General features: G+C 41.0%; 1 protein-coding gene across 1 annotated transcript in view; it reads left to right on the top strand.

Moving 5' to 3' along the window:
• Positions 1-21,062, top strand: part of KAZN (kazrin, periplakin interacting protein) — a 736,353-nt gene that overhangs the window by 63,097 nt on the left and 652,194 nt on the right. The gene's annotated exons all lie outside the window — the stretch shown is intronic.

Below are 21,062 nucleotides of genomic sequence, written 5' to 3'. Positions count from 1 at the left end.
GCATCTGATACTGGAGTAGAAGGACCCCATGTCTGATCCAGGTTGGCAGTTCCTAACATCTTACCTATGTGGTATGCTCTGCAACATTTCATTTTACTAAATAAATGTGATGGCAATTTTTTGATACAATAAATGCCTGTAATATGTACAAAACAGCTATAGAGGAAAACAGTGAATGGCAATTTTATCTTTATGATAAACTTTATATAGTATGAGACTTAATGGTTAAATTCAATCCCCAGAATTCAAAAGGGATAAATAGTTTCCAAAAGACAAGAAATCCCATGCTGCTATCTTCATACTGTTTCCCTCTGTATCATTTCAGTACAAGAAACCTCCTCACTGTTTGTCAAAATAAATGTGTTCCTTCAAGAAAAGGAAGACATGGAACAAGACATGAGTACCTGATCAAGAATAAAAGCCTCTCTCTATGTACAAGACAGAAAGGGCTTACAAAAAGATTTTATCTGTAGAAAGATTTCTCCTTAATGGAGCCAAGTTCATTTAGAACTTTTGTTATCTATTAGATAAGTAATAATGTTGCCACACATTCAAAGCCACCCCAATTATTTTTCCAAGAGATTAGTAAGTATTTTTACCATTGTAAATGTTTGCAATTTGCAGGTGATTTTTTGAGGCTATTAGTCTGCTTATGTGTTTCCACGCTCAACTTGGGATGTGCATTCTGCTGAAGCAGTTTTTAAAAATAGGTGATTGCTAACTTCTCCCATGTCTTTCCTTGTATGCCCATAAACTGATCCTTGAGTGATGATGGTGGAACCTTTAAAGGGGCTAGAGTACAGATATGGGGCCTGATTCTGTAATGAGCGCTTCATGGATGCAGGGCTTTGGTTGCACAGAGCTCATTAGAGGCTTGGGTCCACTGTTGGCTGGCAGCATGGTCAGTGGCTAGGGCACCAGACTGGGTGAGAAGAAACCAGGATTTTATTCCCCCTGGAAATCCTGGTGCACAAGTGACTATAGCAGCATAGATAGCACTGACATACTAGATGACCTCCTGAGGTCCCTTTCAACCCTGATATTCTATGATTCTATGATATAAAATAAGCCAAAATTTGCTAACAAATAAAGCGGAATACATGCATGGATTATACAAAGGGCTGAAGCTAGATTCCTAGCAGCAAGCAAATGGAGAAAAGGGATCAGGAGAAAGCAGCCATTGAAATGACAACTTTGAATAACAATCAACACCTTATAATAATTTTTTCCCCAAAGCCTCAAGATATTGGCTGGTTTGCAAATGCACTGAACTCTGTATCCTCCTGTTAGAAATCTGAAATAGTCTGAGCTTATATTTAAACTCCTCTTTATGAGTGAGTTGACAGAAAAAGTGGTGAATGCTCTGGAGACAGTCCAAAAAGTGATTGCCAACACACAGGCTAGAAAAGCTCTAAATCTTGGGCCAGGTCTATAGTACTGACCTACATCAGTATAGCTACTCCGCTCAGAGGTGTGAAAAATCAATACTCTGGGTGATGTAGGTATAGCGACCCAAGTCCCTATAGAGACAGCACTATGGCGACAGGAGAGCTTCTCCCACTGACATAGCTACGACTCTCAGGGCCTGCTAAAGCGGCACAGCTGCACCCGTGAAATGCTGTACATGAAGAGAAACCTTCCGTGGTTGTCCCCTAGAGGTTTACATGACATTTAAAGAATTGCTAATTATGTTCTTGAATTAAGTCAGTGGCTGGTTTTCATGCACCCTTACTTAACAAAGCTGCCATTTAAGGACTCAGTCTTGTAACACAAGTAGTTCAGCGGGACAACCTGCCAGAGTAGGGGATACCACCGTTAACAGTGGTTGCCACTTATTAATTGTTTGAATTGAGGTAACTCCTGGAAGCCCTGGGAAGGTGCTAGGTGCTGTACAGATTATGTAAACCAACACCCGTCCCCAAAGTGCGCTGTCTAGCTTTTTCCAGGGTCATGCTGTGCTTACAGGCTTCTGCTGCTTGGATTTTCTTGCCTCTTTTCCTCTGCCTCTCTCTCTGTTCTTGTCTGTGACCTCAATATTTGTGTGTTCACTCGCACTCCCACACACACCTACCCAAAACAATACCCATCCCAAAAGTTCCTAGGCAGGTTTGCACACACTTTTTGTCCTAGGTGGGGCTTATGTTTACTGTTATGTTAACTGGTGGGTGAATTCACACCTATCAACATCAACGGGGTTTTAACGTAACCCATAATAAGGCTTCATTAAGCTCATAACAGTATATGTAGTAGACATCATGAAAGTGATATGTAGTGCAATCTACTATAAATGAAGCCATTTAAAGACCAAATAGGCACATCCATGCATTTTCAAGTTTCCTTTTGCAACAGTATATAAAAGAGCCAGGAAAATAGAACTTTATGTGTTCTGAGATGAGTAGCCTGAAGACTAAGAACAAGTGGGCATGTGTCTATATAATAAATGATATCAGGGGAAAAAAGCATACAAGAGGTTTAAAAAGTGGAAGCATGTATAAAATAATGAGGTAGCATATGAGTTAATAAGATACATTGTCAAAACGATGCAAATCCAATCAGATTCTTGTAATAGCTAAAGTGGCAAAGTGTTCCTTGGGTGAAAGCAACGCCGTTACAGTGACACTAATATTTTACCAAGTGATAAAATGAGGGTAATTTATTATAATTTTACAATATTTTTCCTTGTATCCTGAGAGGTTTGATTGCCTTTGGTACAGTCCATTTCATTCTTAATAATATTGATTTTGCTGTACATTTTTCTCACATTTCTAGCGTTATTTTCTTGACTTGGAACAAGATTTAAATTTTAATGCAGCTGACAACATAAAAGTCAAGTTTTAAGAAATCTTATTATGATAATTACATTTCCCCTGCTGGAAGCTAATGTGTGTGCTATACTGAAAAAAAACTTCATTATTGGGGAGTTCTGAGAGAACGAAAATGCTCTGAGAAAAGTTTTTGTGAGCTCATTTTCAATCTTAGAAATATAAGAATTTCAATATGTGTGAAAGGCTTCTAAGGATTGCTTTACTATGTTTTTGAGACATATCCCAGCTGTAAGTGTTTTGTCACTGATCCCTCAAATGCTTAGATATGGGCATAATTTTACCCACATATGATGTCAATGTCACTACTTGTGAATAAAGTTAAGCACATGCTTAAGTAGTTAACTGAACTGGGGCCTTAGACTTTTGAATTTCACGGTACCATGAGGCTTCCTGCTCAGCTTGAACACCAACAATTCCTATCGCAAACCTTATTTAGCTAATGAAAATCAGAACCTGAAGTAAACAAGCAACATGAAAGGCATTCTTCACTATTTGAACCCAGCTCTCATGCTTTGAGACAAAGGAAACGATAGAAGGGCGACTTGAATAGTTGCACAGTAGTTTAGCATAACAGATATATCACCTCCCTAGTCTCACTAATTAAAACTCTCCTCAGGATTGAGCCACGGGATGCTCGTATTGGTGTGACTCGCTTGCCATCTAACAGGGTTTCCTCCAGCACAATTATTTTCTGTCCAGCACATACCTTAATCCCTGCTTATGGAGTGTGATGGGCAAATCTCAAAATGGTGCAGTTAAATTCTGATCCTTCTCTGAACTGCTCACGTTCTTCAGCCTGTTTGCAAAATGAGTCAGTTCTGCCTCTCTACATATATACACATAAAAGAAAGGAAATACATTTATAACTCACTCTGGAAATAGTGTTCTCATTCTTATAAAAAGGAGTTTTGCTAAAAAATGTCTTGTAATATTGACCAAGTGCATGTTCTCCTTTAGGGGATATCCAGTATCCCCTAAAGTTCTAATTGCCTCCACACACACAAAATTGTTAAATTGCCCTTCAGTGTAATGTCACAAGGCATTTCAGTGTACGTTTACAGTCCTATCTCGTTGTAATACCCCTAACTAGACGAGCACAGGGGTGCTGGAACAATTTGTATATCGAGGGTGCTGCGAGCCATTGAACCAAACTGTAAACCCTGTATATGACGGAAATCATTTCAAGCCAGGGGATGCTATCGCACTCCCAACACCTCTAGTTCCAGCACCCCTGGGAAGTGCAAAGCGAGCTGCTGTGAGTTTAAACTCTTAGCTTCTCCAAAAGCATTCCTTATGAAGTCTGTCTCATGGGTCTTAGCTAAAATGTTTGGAGGACAGTTCCAGGGTGATTGGCCCCTTAAAGAGGAGATGGGGCCAGACAGTTAATTATCTTCTTCCCGGTATGAAGGAACAGGACTAAGGAGGGTCAGGTGATAGTTAATGAGCATCTGGGTCTTCTAACAGGGCTGAGAGAGATCAATCTGGCAGCTGGCACCAAGTAAGCAGGCTTCCATGGAAGGCCCTGAGCTAGGGTCTGGGACCAGTACTCCAGGGGGAACCAGTCTGGTGTGGGGAGGGGCTAAGTGCTCAATACTGGAGCAGGGGAAAGACTCAAAGGTGACCCAGCAAGGGGCAGGGAACAGGGCTCAGTGGGTGGGTTGAAGAGAAGCCCTGAAGGGCAGAGGAAACTTTTTTATTTGTATGGGACTTTTTGTTTGGGTTTTTGCTACCCCAGAAGGGGTTATGTTTGTTTGTGATTTGGCTGGAGGGCTAAGCCGTAGCTCCAGCCCAGACTGGTGTGAGGAGAGCTGAGGACGTTCAGGGAAGGCAAAGGAGGCAGGGACTGCCAGCAGTGCTACATTCGGCCAGCAGGGGGTACTGTGGGGGTATTCATGCCTTATAAGGACATGGTACCTTAGACCAAAGCATCTCACGCTATAAATTCTGTATGATGCTTGATATATTTACAAGTTGAGTTTATATCTAGCATCCTCAGTTCTCTACATATTGTCACAGGATTTGGGGAATTTGCCGTGTTCAGCAAGGAGGATACTCTGACCAGGAAGTGTGTGTTTATTTTAATGGCACCTACTATCTAATATTTGCACATGTATACTTTTCACCTCTGTAGTATTTTCTGTCTGAGAAAAAGTATGTCACAAACATAAGTCAATTAAGCTGCACCTCATAGAGTATCAGGGTTGGAAAGGACCTCAAGAGGTCATCTAGTCCAGCCCCCTGCTCAAAGCAGGACCAATCCCCAATTTTTGCCCCAGCTCTCTAAAAGTCCCCCTCAAGGATTGAACTCACAACCATGGGTTTAGCAGGCCAATGCTCAAACCACTGAGCTCTTCCCCCCCAGCTAGGGAAGCATTACATCATTTTACAGACAGGAAAATTTGGTGCACAGATAGTGACCTGACAAAAGATCTCCAGAAAGCATCTATGGCAGGACCAGGAAAGGAACCCAGCTCTCTTGACTCCCAGTTTTATTGCTTAACCTCAAGATGAGAGCTGGGTGACAATTTTTGGCCAAAATATTTTATTTGGGGTTTTTTTTTTTGGTGGGGTGCAAAATGCAGATTCTGTGACCCAAATGTTTTGCCCAAATTCCTGGAAAAAACACACTGAAATGCTGCAGTGTTTTGGTTTAAAGAAATTAAAAAATCACATGACACTGCTCAAGAGGGACATGCAATCTTTCATTTTGACATAAAAGAGAGGGTTTTTTTGGAATTGCCAGTGAACCAAAAAATCCATTATTCAAACAGCTCTATGCAAGACCTTCCTGTCGCTTTGTCTGACACAAACTTGGCACATTCCATAACTATTTTTTGCATGACACTTCATCTTCTAGACTTTAAAAAGAAAAATGTTATGGTGTGAGTTTTTAAAGAATATACCACGTTAAATGTTTTGGGGACTACTTAAGGTCTAAATTAGAACACAAATGTCCAAGAACAGATCCAAAGCAGGTTGCCAATACCTGCATTTGTCAGAGCAAAGTGCCCTGGCTGCATATTTGCCTACAATGAATTAAAAGAGACGTAGCAAATCAAATTGTAAATATCTGTCTGGTAATAGTCTGTGCAGAAACTATAAAGCACTTTCTAACATTCTCATTTATCATTAAAAAAACCCACATATATCTATTTGGAGCTTAATTAAATTTGAGATATAAAAGTCATTACGATGAATGGTTGAAGCTTTCTGAATTAAGAATCGAAAAATGCACCTTGTGTAAGTACACAGCACATCACAAATCGTCTGTTTCACAATTAGGTCTATATGAAAATAAATGGTGTTCAGAAAAACCAAGACTCATCTAGCACTCTGGCTGTTGTCCATGTTAGAAGATGGAGGTGCCAGCAGTGTGCATGGTCCTTTGAGAAAGAGCAAGTGACTTCTATATCCTCGCTGCCCCACATATAGAAGCTGTATCCTTAGCTTTCTCCTAAACCTCAATATGACAAGATGTGGGAGTTATTTCTGCTGAGTCACCCTGTTGGCAACTGTGCTTAGCGCCTTCTGTAGAGATGCATGCTGCTTCTGCTGACTCATCAGACTACGAGTCCTCTTAGCGCCATCAGATCTGGAGTTTAACAAAGGATTTGAGCCTTGCAGGGAGAAATTCCAACGACATGCCAAGCCCAGGGGAAAGCTTGGTTTATGTCTTGTTATTGAACTTAACAGGAAAGGGAAATCCTAAGGTAGTGGATGAATTTGGATACTTACCCAGTATCTGTATTTGCCTCATAGAAAGAATGACCCCACTGCACCTTAAGCAGGGGAGGCTGTTGTCTGGCTTGCTGGGAAAAGGGTATATATCGTTTTAAAGGTGCGGGATGAGAGAGAGGCACACACATCTAATAATAAACTTGCGGCCTGATTAAACCAAATCCTGTGTCTCTTGTCCTCCTTGTGGTATAGCCAGATAATGGTAGGGAGATTCTGTCTGCTCATATTCACCTCTAGTAACCGGAGTAGGACTGCTAGCATATAGAGATCACCAGGGCTGGAGTTACAAGGCAGTCTTTGTATCCTGTGTTCCAGTGTTAACAGCAGGGATGGAGTCTACACACCTCCTGGTTTGTTCTTTCCTGCTATTAGGCTAAAGGTATCTAAAACCACTGGATAAATATGACCAAAAGCATCAGGTTTGAAATAAATACATATACTCTAGAAGCCCAGGTTCAAACCCTGGCAGAGCTGGGGCAGATAAATGGAGCTCTGTGTTGTCTTCTGCATGGAAGGCAGTGAAAACCAATGATGTGTGAAATGTAACATGGGCATTTAAAGATCATAAGGCACTTTCCCTAAGAACCGAGGTTTATGCCTCTTGTCCTTGGTCAAAACTGCCTATTCCCCCACCATTGTGGTGCAACAAAGCTGATTTTCTACCTGGATACCTCCCTCTGCCCTAGAGGTGGTTGCATTTCAAAGGTAAAATACATAGAATGGGCTATAAATCATGAATGTCTTCTGAATCTCCAGGTTTAGGAAGGCTGCTGTGAACTCTCAGTTGTTGCAATATACCCTAGTTCTGGGATGAAAGCTGCACAAGAGTGTTCTCAGAAAGGGTGGTCTTGTCCACAGGGCACGGCACTGGGCGGGAAAGATAATCTAGTGGAAACAGGGCTGGATTGGGACTCATGAGATGTAGGTTCAATTCTTGGCTTAGCCACAGACTTCCTGGGCGACCTTGGGCTAGTGACTTACACTATTGCCTGCCTCAGTTTCCCCTCTGTAAAATGGTGATAATTCCACACTGTCACAGGAGTGTTGAGAAGGTAAAATCCATTGATGATTTTGAGATGGTCAGATACTCAGGTGACAGATACATAAAAGGACACATAATATCTGGAAGGATAAGAGCAGGTGATTTGAATCTTCATGCACTCTTTGGAACAGCTCCATATGCAATAAGAGGCATTGCTGTTCCTCAGTTGCAATAAATTTCAGACACTGCACTTTCTAAACAGCCCTGATAATAACTGTTTGCAGTGTCGTTGTAGCCCTATTGGTCCTAGGATATAAGAGATACAAGGTGGGGAAGGTAAAATCTCTTATTGGACCACCTTCTGTTGGGGGAAAGGACAGGTTTTCAAACTTCACAGAGCTCTTCCTCAGGTCTGGAGAAGGTAACCAGAGTGGCCAAGCTAAATACAAGGTGGGGCAGACTGTTGAACATAAGGGGTTCACTCATGTAGGAGACCGCTTAAAATGAAGTGGGCAATTAATACATCTGCAGTCATAGGGTTAGTTGGCAGTAGGTTGTGCACACTACCTTCAAGAGATGAAGCTGGGAATTAAAATTCATAACTCTGCTAGACCCTAAAACAGACTAACCACGTACATTGGTTCTTATGGCCAATTACAACAGTTTGTAGCACCCCCTGCTGCCTACTAACCGTCCATTGTCTTACCACTGCAGAAGTATTAATTGCCCACTTCGCTCGAGTAGTCTCCTGCAACCCCATATGAGTAATAATCTGTTCCACCTTGTTTTTAGCCTGGTCAATCTGGTTACCTTCTCCATACCTGAGGAAGAGCTCTGTGAAGCTTGAAAGCTTGTCTCTTCCACCAGCAGAAGATGATCCAATAAAAGATATACCTCACCCATTTTGTGTCTCATGGTAATGACTGATATTTTGGAGGTATTTTTTCTTGTCCTTTATAGGATGCTCTCAGAAAGCAAAAAATGAATTATTCCTTTCTATGGCTCATTCACTGGTGCTTGGATAAATATAATCTGCATATTTAGTTTAAGTATTTTAGGGACGCATTTCTCAAAATCTTGTGTGTGACTTCACTTACCTATAAACTTCTGAGCCTTTGTAATGACCACACCATGAGGGGTCGTCAGGGGAAGAGAACTTGGGCACTGCAACACAGGCCTCTATTACTTGAACTAACAGAGTAACTCTGAACACAAAATGGCGGCTGTAGCTAGTGGAAGAGGGAGAGGCACATAAGATCTCCATAAACTTAAGTGGCAATACAAGAAAACAAGTAATAATAGGTTTTAAGCTACATCCACCTTGGTAAATGGTATTGTGACCAGTGCCCCAATGGGGGCCAGCTATGGTCACTCAATTAGGGTGAACTGCAAAGAATGGGGCAGACAATCCCCATAGAGCTGGTGGATATTCCAATACTTAGATTCACCAAGCCAGCATAAAGTAGCTTCTTTATTACCTTACTGGTTACTCAGAAGTCCAAACAACGCAGTTCCCTTAAAATGATCCAGCCTCAAGACTCCATCCAGGTACACACGTCAAATATGATGAACATTTCTGTAAATCTTATTTCATCATATAAAAGAAAAGGTTCTATCAATCCCAAAGGATCAGACACATTACCTTCCAGGTTAATAATAGGATCATAGAACTGGAAGGGACCTCTTGAGGTCATCTAGTCCAGTCCCGTGCACTCAAGGTAGGACTAAGTATTATGAATGTTTCAGATCTTATAATGAATGTTTCAGATCTTACCCAAATACATGCTACAGCCAATTCTTATTAACTAAACTAAAATGTATGAAAAAACAAAAGAGAGAAAGTGTGGTTAAAAGATCAATATACAAACAGACATGAGTTCAATTCATTTAGGTGCAGATTCATAGCAGAGATGGTGAGCTTTGTAGTTGCAAAGAATTCTTTTAGAAATAGTTCATAGGTTATAGTCTAATGTCCAACTATCCTATTCAGGGCGCACCAGCATAACTGGGACCTCAGTCTTGCGACTCAAATGTCCTCTGATGAAGCCTAAGCAGATCTGAGATAACAGAATCAGGACCCAAGGATCTTTTATACAATTTCATGTCTTCTTTGACAAGTTGGGAGTTCCTTGGGGGAACAAAAGGTAATTAGGATGACTTTGAAGGAGGTCCATAATTTGCATAGCTAAGTACCAGTGAACGTAAGGCAATTTGCTTGTTCCTCCACCATTCACAGTACATTTCAAAGAGAGATGAATACCAAGATATCCCATGTTTACAATTCATTTAAATGCTAGGATCTTCTTTTGACCTCTGAATTACCAGAATACACCATAGACAGGGACTGCTGATGACATTGTTGACCCTACTCATACATATGTAAATACACAAAACCACAAATTTCCGAGTAACAGCCGTGTTAGTCTGTATTCGAAAAAAGAAAAGGAGTACTTGTGGCACCTTAGAGACTAACCAATTTATTTGAGCATGAGCTTTCGTGAGCTACAGCTCACTTCATCGTTATCTCCTCACATGTATTTTGAGGGTTCTTTATTTTGCAGGCTGTTTAACCCTTTCTAGCCATGCGTCACAGGTATGGAATGGTATGTAGAGGAACACTGATCCAATGGAATATTGGCGTGTCTTCATAATTACTGTACCAGTATAAGCCACACAAGTTTAAGATGTATATCAGAATTGATTATAGGGCAGTTCCTATGGAATGTGTTGCCAGGGGATGTTGTGAAGGCCAAGAGTATAACTGGGTTCAAAAAATAATTAGATAAATTCATAAAGGATTTGTCCATCAATGGCTATTAGGCAAGATGATCAGGGATGCAACCCCATGCTCCAAACGTCCCTAAATCTCTGACTGTCAGAAGCTGGGACTGGACAACGGGGTGGATCACTTGACAGTTGCCCTGTTCAGTTCATTCCTTCTGAAGCGTCTGGCATTGGCCACTGTTGGAAGACAGGATACTGGGCTAGATGGACCGTGGGTCTAACCCAGTGTGGCTGTTCTTATGTTCGTCTTCAAAAAAGAAAAATCAAAGACAGCTTTATCTCTGCCTCTAAATCAGTCCAATTTTTATTTCAATATTTTGAATCCTTTTGGCCCATTCATCCTTGCTCTTGTGGGTAAAAAAACCAACCAGACCAAAAAAAAACCCATTTTTTTTTTGCCTAGTATTAACAAATAGGTTGCTATGGTAATTTGATGACCTAGGTGTTAAGCCAGAGGCACCACCTCTCTGTCCCCAGACTTGTTTTTCTTTAATAAATTAATCACATTTAAATTAAACATATGAATTTATTTCATGTCAATTAATTTGCATGTTAAGCTGGCTGTTTGCTTAGTTTCTCTTTTGCCACTCATCTTGCAACATTAATTAACTCCACTAGATACCACAGTCCATCGCATAAAGCTGCCGCCATTCCCAGCTATCTGCGCTTACAAGTATGAAGTGCCTACAGTGGTAATAATCAATGTCCAAAATAATTGCTTTTCACAGGTCTATAGTCAGCTGTCTGGTCAGATATTTAAGCTGTAATGAAACGGTTTCGGTTTCTGGAGAAATGATACAGTTGAAATGAACTGGGACAGGCCAAAAGCAAAGCTGATGATGGGCTGTGTATGTGCTTAGCACATTATGGTTTCATCTGTTTACTCTTTTCAGTGGCAATTGCTACAGTATTAGCTCCATCATGCTCACTCCCTGTCTTCTTGCTTTGGAAGTGGAAGGCTTGGCTTCCCCATAGCAAACGTCGGGGATTGCTTTGCAATAAGGTAATAAAAGGGGGGAGAATGAAAGAAGAGCATTCTTTGACATAGAGCCTGTCAGATGATACAAGAAGGACTCAGTGTCCATTCACCATTGTTTGGTGTTCACAAAGATTCAGCCAGCACTGTGGATTTGTGAAAACATTCACCAGTTCTGAAAGTTAATGAAAATGAAAATGTTTGTCTAGAGATGAAGGTTAGCTAAGGGTTGGTTCTGAACCTGACCCTTCCCAAAGTTTAGCAGCATTTTAATCCAGGGCTGTGGTTCAGGGCAATCCCTAGCATGTGGTGATTGGCTTTCTCCTTCCTAAAATTTAGCATGCTTTGCTCAGGATACTCCCCAGTGGCAGCCGGGATGGTCAGCAGCTCAAACAAAAGAAGAGAGAGACAGAAGGGGGAGGTGATGAATGGCTAGAGCTCACATGAATGAGAGTATTTTATACCCAGTGTCTGATCCATATTTGTAAAGTGTAGAGAAACAGATTACAGATTGGGAGCCTACAGCGAGTTCTTATTTACATGAAAGGCATGAGGACAGTAGAAAGATCACTTTGTCTGTATTGTTCTGTTTTTGAAGAGGCCATATGTTTTCTAAATGTGACTCTGTAAGCATTAGTCACAAAGTGATTTGTTGCATTACTCCACCATGTATGCCTTCCCTGGAACTTTTCCTTTTTCCATCTACTCATTTGTTTCTCTAATAAAAATGGCTGTTATGGAAATTGCATTGATAATCCACTTTCCTTGTGAATTTCTTGGTCTTTCCTATGGTATCGTCAGGTAATGATGCAGTCAAAGAGCTTGTTTCACATCCTGCCAAAGTCACAGAGCAGGTGATTCTGAGGACATGGAAGCAATAGCTGCTGGGGACTGGTAGCATTTGTTTAGAGGAGCATTTGCTCACAGAGTGCTAACTTTCCTGGCAAATGACTTGTAATCGCGTGACGCTGTGGGTTTTTTCCACAATTAACTCCAAAGCATAACAAGGAACTACTGCAGCATGTGACGAGTCAGATGCATAGTTTCTTGTCATATATTGGAAGGAAACTCATCACTACGAGACAATACATCCTATGCAGGAAGTTTAGCGAGCAGTGTGATAGGTGTCTTACAAATACCTACCAAAGATAGAGAATTACCTGTGTGGGAGGATATCCTCTTTACACACTTGTCTTATTCCTGTCTGTGCATGTGCCTTTTAGTCTCATATTCAATCCTGCACAACTTCAATGAGGCTTCTCCAGTGAGCTTTAAAAATACTGGAGTCAAGTTGCCATAGAAACTCATTGCATGGTTATATTTTATAGTGGTTTCTACATTGTCTTACCACTTTCGATACAAAGATCACAAGAATTGACAGCTGTCAATGAAGATAAAGTTACAGGAATATGCCCCTATCTTTAGCGATATGTTCCACCTGTAGAGATTTTTTAAAAAAAAACCTGTGTGCATGTTGCTCTTGGAATGGTAACTTTTTTTGTTGCCAAACTTCTCCTGGCACTTCAGACGCATTATTATCTAATAATAATAATAATTAATAATTAATGCAATGAAAATCCTCTTATTGTGGTGATTTGTCTCTCTCTCTTGCTGAGATTTATGAACCACTGAGTCTGAATTTTTAAATGAAACGTAAACCTTGTTAAAAGCCTCTAATTCCGAGTTAGCCTTGTTCCCTGGCTGACTGCAGCTGGAAGATGGAAGTGTTTTATTCTTTCTCCCCGCTCACCAAACATTCAGGAGTAATGTGCATCGTGAATCTAGGGGGCTACATTAATGCCAAACATAGGCATGCTCTTGTATCACTTTGATTATTGGACTGAGTTATTAGATACAGAAAGAACACCATTTAAATGTAAATCCATTCTCTCGCTATCATAGACAAATGTGCTTTGCCTTGAACTTGTAAGCAGAATACATCATTTTTGATATACTAACTGGAACTGAATGAAGCCAGTCCTCAGGTGCAGGGGAGCTGCTCATGGTTTTAAAGCAGTTGGAATACAGGAGCATATGAGATGGTTAATTAGCTTTAATTTCTTTCTTAATGAAGACTTTTCTGATGCTTGCTAAGGTGCCAAGATGGTTGCAGTTGTTTTTCTCAATAACAGACTTATCTTAGAATAAAAAATGGTGCAACAGTATCAACTGGTCAAGATATAATTATTTTTTAGTATTTATGTTGTGGTAACATTTATGTGCGATCTAGGGTGGGGCTCTGTTGTTCTAGGCATTGTATAAATATATTGTTGACCCCCTGTGGAGCGGTGGTAGATGTCCAATATCTTGCAGGTTGGCTTCCTGTTGGAGGAGAAATACATGGTGCAGAGTCTGGCAATATTCCTAGTGTAACTTGTTTATATATTAGTCCTTAAATGGAGGTGGTCACAAACAGCATGCAGTAATTCTTTCCTTCACGATTCACAGCCAAAACATCAATGCCAGATTCCCAGGGAGGAAGTTTGTCTTAAGAATTGACTCTAGTTAGAGAGATGTCAAGAAAAACTCATCCACTGCTTGCCCCCGTTCACCACAAAAGAGACTGCATCATAAAACCAACAATGCAGCAGTTCTTCAAAGACTGAACGTTGCTTGCCCACTAAGGAAAAAAAAATCAAGACTGTGTAACAGCGCCACTTGGTGACTCCTGTCATAACATCATAAATGAGTCCCTTCTTCAAAGATCTCATTGTGGGTGAGATCTCAAAAGTGTTCCATGTTGGCCAAACTCTTCATGCGGTAAACTAATACTGAGTGCTTTGGAAGATCTTACCCAACAGCTACATTTGGAGCAGCACAACCCAAACATATCAAGTTAAACAAATGGCACAGTCATAAGGTTTCTAGCTGAGAGGAAGCATGATCTTATGGTTAGGGCCCTGGACTGATACTTGGGAGAACTGGGCTCAAGACAAGATTTACACAGGCACAAATGGGAGTTAGATGTTTAACTCTCACTGCCTTTCAATTCCTCATTCTGCCACAGACTTCCTGTGTGACCTCGGGCAAATCACTTAGCTTTCTATGGCTCAGCCCCCCTCTACCCCCCCCCCCCCCCACATCTGTTTAGAATGCAAATGCTTTGGAAGAGGAACTCTCTTACTGGGTTTATGCGCCAAGCCTATCACAGTGGGGCCCCATTCTCCATTGTGGCCTCCAAGAAGTACCAGACTTCCCCCTATAAATTGCACAGATAAATGACTCAGCTTTACATTTCTAATATGGAAGGAGTTTGGTATTTTTAATCTGAACTAGAAGTGCTGTATTTGCAAATGATCCTGTCATTGTTCTACTATGAATCTCAATATTTCTTTTCTTTCCAATTAGGTGTTTAATTTCACAGATTACTGGGAAGCATAAAAGTATGAAATGGGTTTAAAATATAACAGTAATAGCTGCATTATACAAAAGTATATTCCAGCAGTGGATCCTTCCAAATATTGTTCATTGTAATTCCAGCCTTAGGGCTATTGGACTGTTCTGTGTTAAGTGACTAGGTCCATTGTAGTAGCTTTCATCGGTCCGATAAGAATGGGTAGGGATATTTCAGTAGTCATCATCTTTAACATAGTCTTTGTTGGTGACTAGATTCTGTGCTGATGAGCACATTAAAGGAGCACGGGTATGGCTTGTCTGAATGCTCTTTTAATTTATGTTGTGGGAGTGGATTCTGGAGAAGGGGCTGTGAGTAAGCGGATCAATTCAAGTGGGTGATCTTTAGAGGAATTGCCACCCCAGGCAGTGCAGGAGTGGGGGTGTGGTACAAATATGAGGAGTGGGGGCAAAGGGAAAAAAAACTAAAAGGTTTTGGGGATCGTGCCCTGTAACATTTTGAAATAGCGAGTGCAATCTCTTGCACCTTTCAAGATTTAAGACATTTTACAAATATTGTATGCATTGAATAAATACATTTATGCATTAAAATTTACCCCTCTGTGTGCGATCCTCTAGTAGAATAACTTGCCCATAGAAAATTGATATATTTAAAAATAATGTTTTCCTGTTCTATCTTTTGTTACCAACTTTTCCCTTGGGTTTTCTGTTCCTCTTACTTCTCTTCTCTTTGTCAAACCTCTTCCAGGCCTGTGCGCAAAAAACCCCAAAACAGAACACAACCACACACCACAAGTTTGGAAATAGGAGCCGAATGCTCCATTAATCCGGTGGTGGGCAAGGGGCAGTCAGCACATATATTAATTTAAATTCATTTTTTAAAATAAATCTTTGCCCCACAAAATTACTTTAGTTCTGGGTTTAATGGAGACTTCCCAGAATGATGCATTCTGTGGTGTCTCTAGTGAAGCCAGAATCAGCATAGTGATTCTGTGGGATGGAGAACGTTGTTTGTACTAATATCTGTGCTGTCCCCCACAGCCAGGTTAGTTGGTACAACCAGCTCCTATCTTTGAGGTTCTCTTCATTTCTAAGTTGTATATGCAAGTCCTGTTTATACTTCTGATCACAGTATTGGACATAGTGCTGTCTAATTGTCAAAGCGGCGGACTGGCAGTCAGAAACTCTGGATCCCAGCTTTGCCACAGACTAGTTATGTGACCTCAGACAAGGTGCTTAACTTGCTTATGCCTCAGTTTCCATATCTGAAATAAGTGAGGTAACACTCATCTTTCTGAGGCACTTTGGGGGCAAAGTATTATCTTTAGAGTGTATCATAATAGAAACCACCTTCCTCTCTACCTAGATCTTGGCCTGAAGAAGTTATCTCTCTAGTTTTGCAAACAGAATCTTCCCCCACCTCCCTCCACCCCCACCAGGTGGTATCTTCAACAGTGCAACAGTTTACCTTAACTCAGAAGTCAATACTAAAGCCCCCACCCCCTGACTTCAAAGGGAGCAGAGTTTGGCCAACACTGAGAGTGCTTGAAATATCCCATCCTCAAAATGCTTTGCAAGCTCCTAACCTGGTGTCCTTTCCTGTCTCCATTCAAGCAGGAGGAGCCCAGCTTGCAAATTAATTGAGGGGGAGGACAAGGCAGGGGAAAGGAATGGAAGAGAGGGAGAGGAGAAGGAAGGACAAGGAAGTATTTTTGTTGTGATTCCATTAACTCATGAAGTGCTCACAGGTACCACTTAGTGACAGAGTTGTTTTATTTTGACTCTGATTCCCATCTTCTCCTTTTCCTGCCTTATATAGCCATAACCCCTGGGGAACCTGACAACTGGTTTCTGAAACTACTTCTAATCACTTATAAATGCCAGGGAAGAAATTAAATCGCTTTTCCTACAATATCTTTCCAACCCTGGAAAAGTTTCTGCTGAAGTCCCTGAAGGAGAGAGAGCGCTTCACTTAATCCTCTTAAAATTGATACTAGTCCATCTGTTCGTTCTCTCGTTAGAGCTCTGCTTGTTCTCCAGCCCTCTCCCAGCTGCTCTTCACCTGTCAGGAAACAATATTAACATTTTTGCAGCAGTGCGTTAGCATGGTTCCATTTCAAGAGGCCTGCGCTGAGCATGAGAACTGGGGCAGCCATGTGTGGAGGAGACTATTACCTGAGCAGCATGGGGGAAGTTTGTACTCCCTCTAGCCTGGCTGTTTCTATTCTGTCCTTAGACATTTTTGGTCTCCAGGGCCAGTGGTGCTGGAGCTAGGGGTACTGCTGCACCCCCTGCCTTGAAGTCGTAATAACAAACACCAGATACATGGTTTCCATCATCAGAACCCCCACTGTAAAAATTGTTCCAGCACCCCTTTCTGGGGCTGTCAGTCCATTAAGTTTGAGGAGACCATACAAAATATGGGTGACCTGGTCAAGATGGGGGGGGGGCAGATGGGAATGCTGGGAATGTGGGGGTGGTAAGTATTGGATACTAGAATGACAGGTGTGAAGAGCATTCCTTCCTCCCCTTGTCTCCACTTCAATCTCTGCCCTTTTCTCAGCCACGTAAAGTGAGTGAGAATATGCATCTTTAGTAAAGAGAGCTGTATTCTTTTACGAACGACTGTGTGGTGTTAGTCACAGGAGCACGGTCTCGGAGAACTTTGCGAGCATTCATGAATTTGATCTTCACAGTAGTACTTCCCTTACTCTGAAGGGTATTGTGAGGTTCAGTTAATTAATGTCTCTCAGGTGTTCAGTCAGTCAGTGGTATAGCCAGGCATAGATCCGGGTCTCTTGGCTCCCAGCCCAAACCACAAGAGCATCTTTCCCCTCTCCTGTTCTGTGTTCATATTGTTTGAAGTATAAGAGCCTGCCGTTGCCATTCCTAGGGATCATAGAATCATAGAATATGAGGGTTGGAAGGGACCTCAGGAGGTCATCTAGTCCAACCCCCTGCTCAAAGCAGGACCAATCCCCAACTAAATCTATATACTATGATCCTCAAACTGGTTTGGTTTTGGCGTAGGTTTAGTTTGGCTGTAAGCTCATATGTAAGTTGTAGTAGGAAGGACACGTCTTCAGCCTACAGTCAGTGGGGATCGCTCGTTAGTGGCCTACAGACACATACGGTCACATGGTGCTGGCTCCCCATATTCAGATGCTAAATTGCATTAAGAGACAGCTTAAAAAATTAAATCCTTTCCTAAAGATTCTTCTCCATGTAAGAAATTGCTATGGTTGCCCCCTGGGTTTTATCTGATTGTGCAAGGCGGGAGAGCAGGTGGATCACAAGCAACGTGGATCATCATCATGGCAAATCCCAAAGGGACGTAGCCTCTTTGCAGATCTGAGCCCCACCCAGACTGATCTCTGGCAAGCTGTTCAAGGTGGTCTGGTTGTATTCTGTTTATGTCCATCACTGGCAATGTGCTATCAGAGCTTTTGACACCCATGTGATTGCTGGCTGTGTAGCAGCATTCCTTGGTACCTGCGCTTCGGAGTTTGTTGGTTTTGCATTCTAATCATCTGCATTAGAAATACCAAGAAAGCCACCACTGTGATCATCTTATGGCAAAGGTATGGTCATTCCCTGCACGAGGAATGTGCACAGTTCGCATTTCCTGAACCATTTATTGATATTTGTCAGAAATTCTTAGAGAACATATTGCGTGCGTGTTTGTATCAACGCTGCCATTAATTAAGGTTGCACAATACTTCCCATTATGAGACTCTGTTTTCAGTGGCTTATAACTTTGCCAAACTTTAACAATTCAAGCTGAATTGCCCAGCTGATTTTTTTTTTAAAGTTTTAGTTTAAACTATTCAAATATTTCCAAGAATGAGATTAGGGGAAAATTGGGTGTTTTTGTTGTTAAAAAAATATTCTTAGAATCGTTCCCTTGAGAATACGTGTTGGAGCAGACACTTTAAATTTGGTAAAGGAACCACTCTGGTATTAGGGGTGTGTCTTTTGCTGTTCCGCCCAAACATGATCAAGTTATGAGGCTCTGAAAATCCTCAGTTTGCACATGCTGAGCTCTGGTGAACCACAGTGTATTAATGTATTCAAAATGGCGATGAGCACAAGCTATGAGTTATACAGAATTGCAGCATCAGTTTGTGGGTTTGTCTTTTTTTTTTTCTTTTCATGTTCACACGCTGGCAAAAATGCAACGATCCACAGATGGAATGTGCAAAAGTGGCCTGAACGTGGGTGTTCCTTGCCTTTAAAAAGAAAAATAATAATGCAGAACTGGTTGGAAAAGGTTTAATTTTTCTGCAGAAAATTTGGATTTTTATTAAAAAGCCACAAAACTGAAAACGGAAAAATTTTGCTCAAAAGCTGAGGGGAAGAAATGGTTTTGGCCAAACATTTTTTATTTTAATTTTTCCAGTGAAAACCTGAAAAAAATTGAGAATAATAGACACTTTCCAACAACATCTTAATTTAGTTGAAAATCAAAGTTTTCTTTGGAAAAAAAGGTTGAAAGAAAAAATTTCAGCTGGTCCTGATTAAATAGCAACTGATCTTTGCATCATGCATGCACAAACTTTGGTATTTTGCCCATACAAAAAGAATCAATTTCCATCCTTTTGACTATTCTTCTGCAGACAAGGGATAATTCAAAGTCCCTATCCAATTTCTTTTATATTACCAAATTAAACTACAACCTGGAGATATAGGGGAAAATGGCAATGGGATATAGCATTCATTTTCCTGATTGATTTTATGAAATAAAAAAACCCCTTTTATACTCTGGATGAGTCCCTTTGTCTGGCAGAGAGAAAATATGATTGTTAGTGAACTTGCTGATATACTATTAATAATCTGCCGCCTTTGGGTCTCTCTGGCTCTTTATATACTGTCCAAGTTATGGCTAGATGACTGATGTACCCATTCAGATAAAGAAGTGACCCCAAACTTTTACTGAGATTTGAAAATCTTAGTGTTAGTGGCACATGCTTTACCTGTAAAGTTGACACAGCCTAAAAGACCTAAAATCTGTAAATTACAGCGTTTTGTGGTTTGCATAATTGGTTAGAGTCCAGTCCTCCTGCTGACCCCCCATCTCAAGGATGATTCAACTTTAAAAAAAAACAACCAACAATCTGCCTTGGACTTGGTATTGGGGATAGAAGATTTCAAAGGAAATATTTGATATAAGGGGATGCCAGGTGTATTATATTTCCAATACTCGAAGTCTCATTAACATTTTTCTTCCATTCCCTGGGTCATTCTATCCCCCCACAGTCTTCTAAGCAGAACACAACCCCAAAAACTTTCAAGTGAACCTTTGAACCCACAGTGTTCAAGTGGGTTCAAAATCAAGAAAAAACGCATCAGCTCATCTCTAGTTTCCAATTAGGCCTATGTACAAAACAGCATCTGCATTGACCTAGCTTTGCACTGGAGAGCAATGCTCCACTGGATCAATGATCTGCCAACTAAGTAGCCTCTAGGTACCGTCTAAGACGACTAATAGCCTCTAAGTAATAGAACAGATCAGCTTGGATGCAAGACTCTGGGGTCAAGAACTATTTACTGCTGATCGCTGCAGCATCACGGCATGCCTTCAGAGAGAGCGCCTCTAACCAGTATCTAATAAACAATGGGATTGGGAGAGGAGAATAAAGTCTTGCACCCTGATATTAATATCTCATATTTGAGGGCCAATTGACCAGAGACAGACTTAAGCTTTAAATTCTGCTCTTAATTCACATCAGTAGGCTTGTTTTAATAAGCTGAAGGCAGTTTAGGCTGCGTCTACACAAGAAATGCTACAGTGGCAGAGCTATGGAGCTGCAGCTGCACCACTGTAGACACTGCAGTGATGGGAGGGTTCTCCTGTTGTTATAATTAACCCACCTCCCTGAGAGGCGGTAGCTAAGGTGATGGAAGAAGTCTTCCTTTAACCTCGGTCTGTCTACACTGGGGCTTAGCTAGGCTTAACTATGTCCTCAGGGGTGTGTATTTTTCACACCCCTAAGTGACGTAGCTGGGTTGAGCTAACTTTTTAGTGTAGACCTGGCCTTAGAATGGAGGTTGAAGGTTGAACAATAGCAAGAGCTGCTGCTTTAAGTCAGAATTCTGCTTTTCAGATACAATTATTAGTTCATACATTTAAACTTCTGCTCAGGATGAATGCACCTTTGTGATAAGAAGTACTTTGTTTATCATGGCCTCCTAAGGGACAGCAGGTCCTTTTAGGTAGTTAAACAGTTACACCAATATGCAAACATGCAATTAAGGTTCTAATCAAATACTTACAATTAATCATTGTGCAAACTTAAAGTGTTTTTATATAATTAAAAACCTCTACGATAAAATTCAAAGCCAAGGTAATATAAGTCCCTTTGTAATCTGCCTGATCAGTATTTTAAATTCCACTCAGGAATAT

This window comes from Lepidochelys kempii, chromosome 18 (genome assembly GCF_965140285.1).
Source record: "Lepidochelys kempii isolate rLepKem1 chromosome 18, rLepKem1.hap1, whole genome shotgun sequence".
Taxonomy (NCBI): Eukaryota; Metazoa; Chordata; order Testudines; family Cheloniidae; genus Lepidochelys; species Lepidochelys kempii.
Note: the sequence above shows the minus strand (reverse complement) of the source record. Positions and strands in the feature narration are given on the sequence as shown.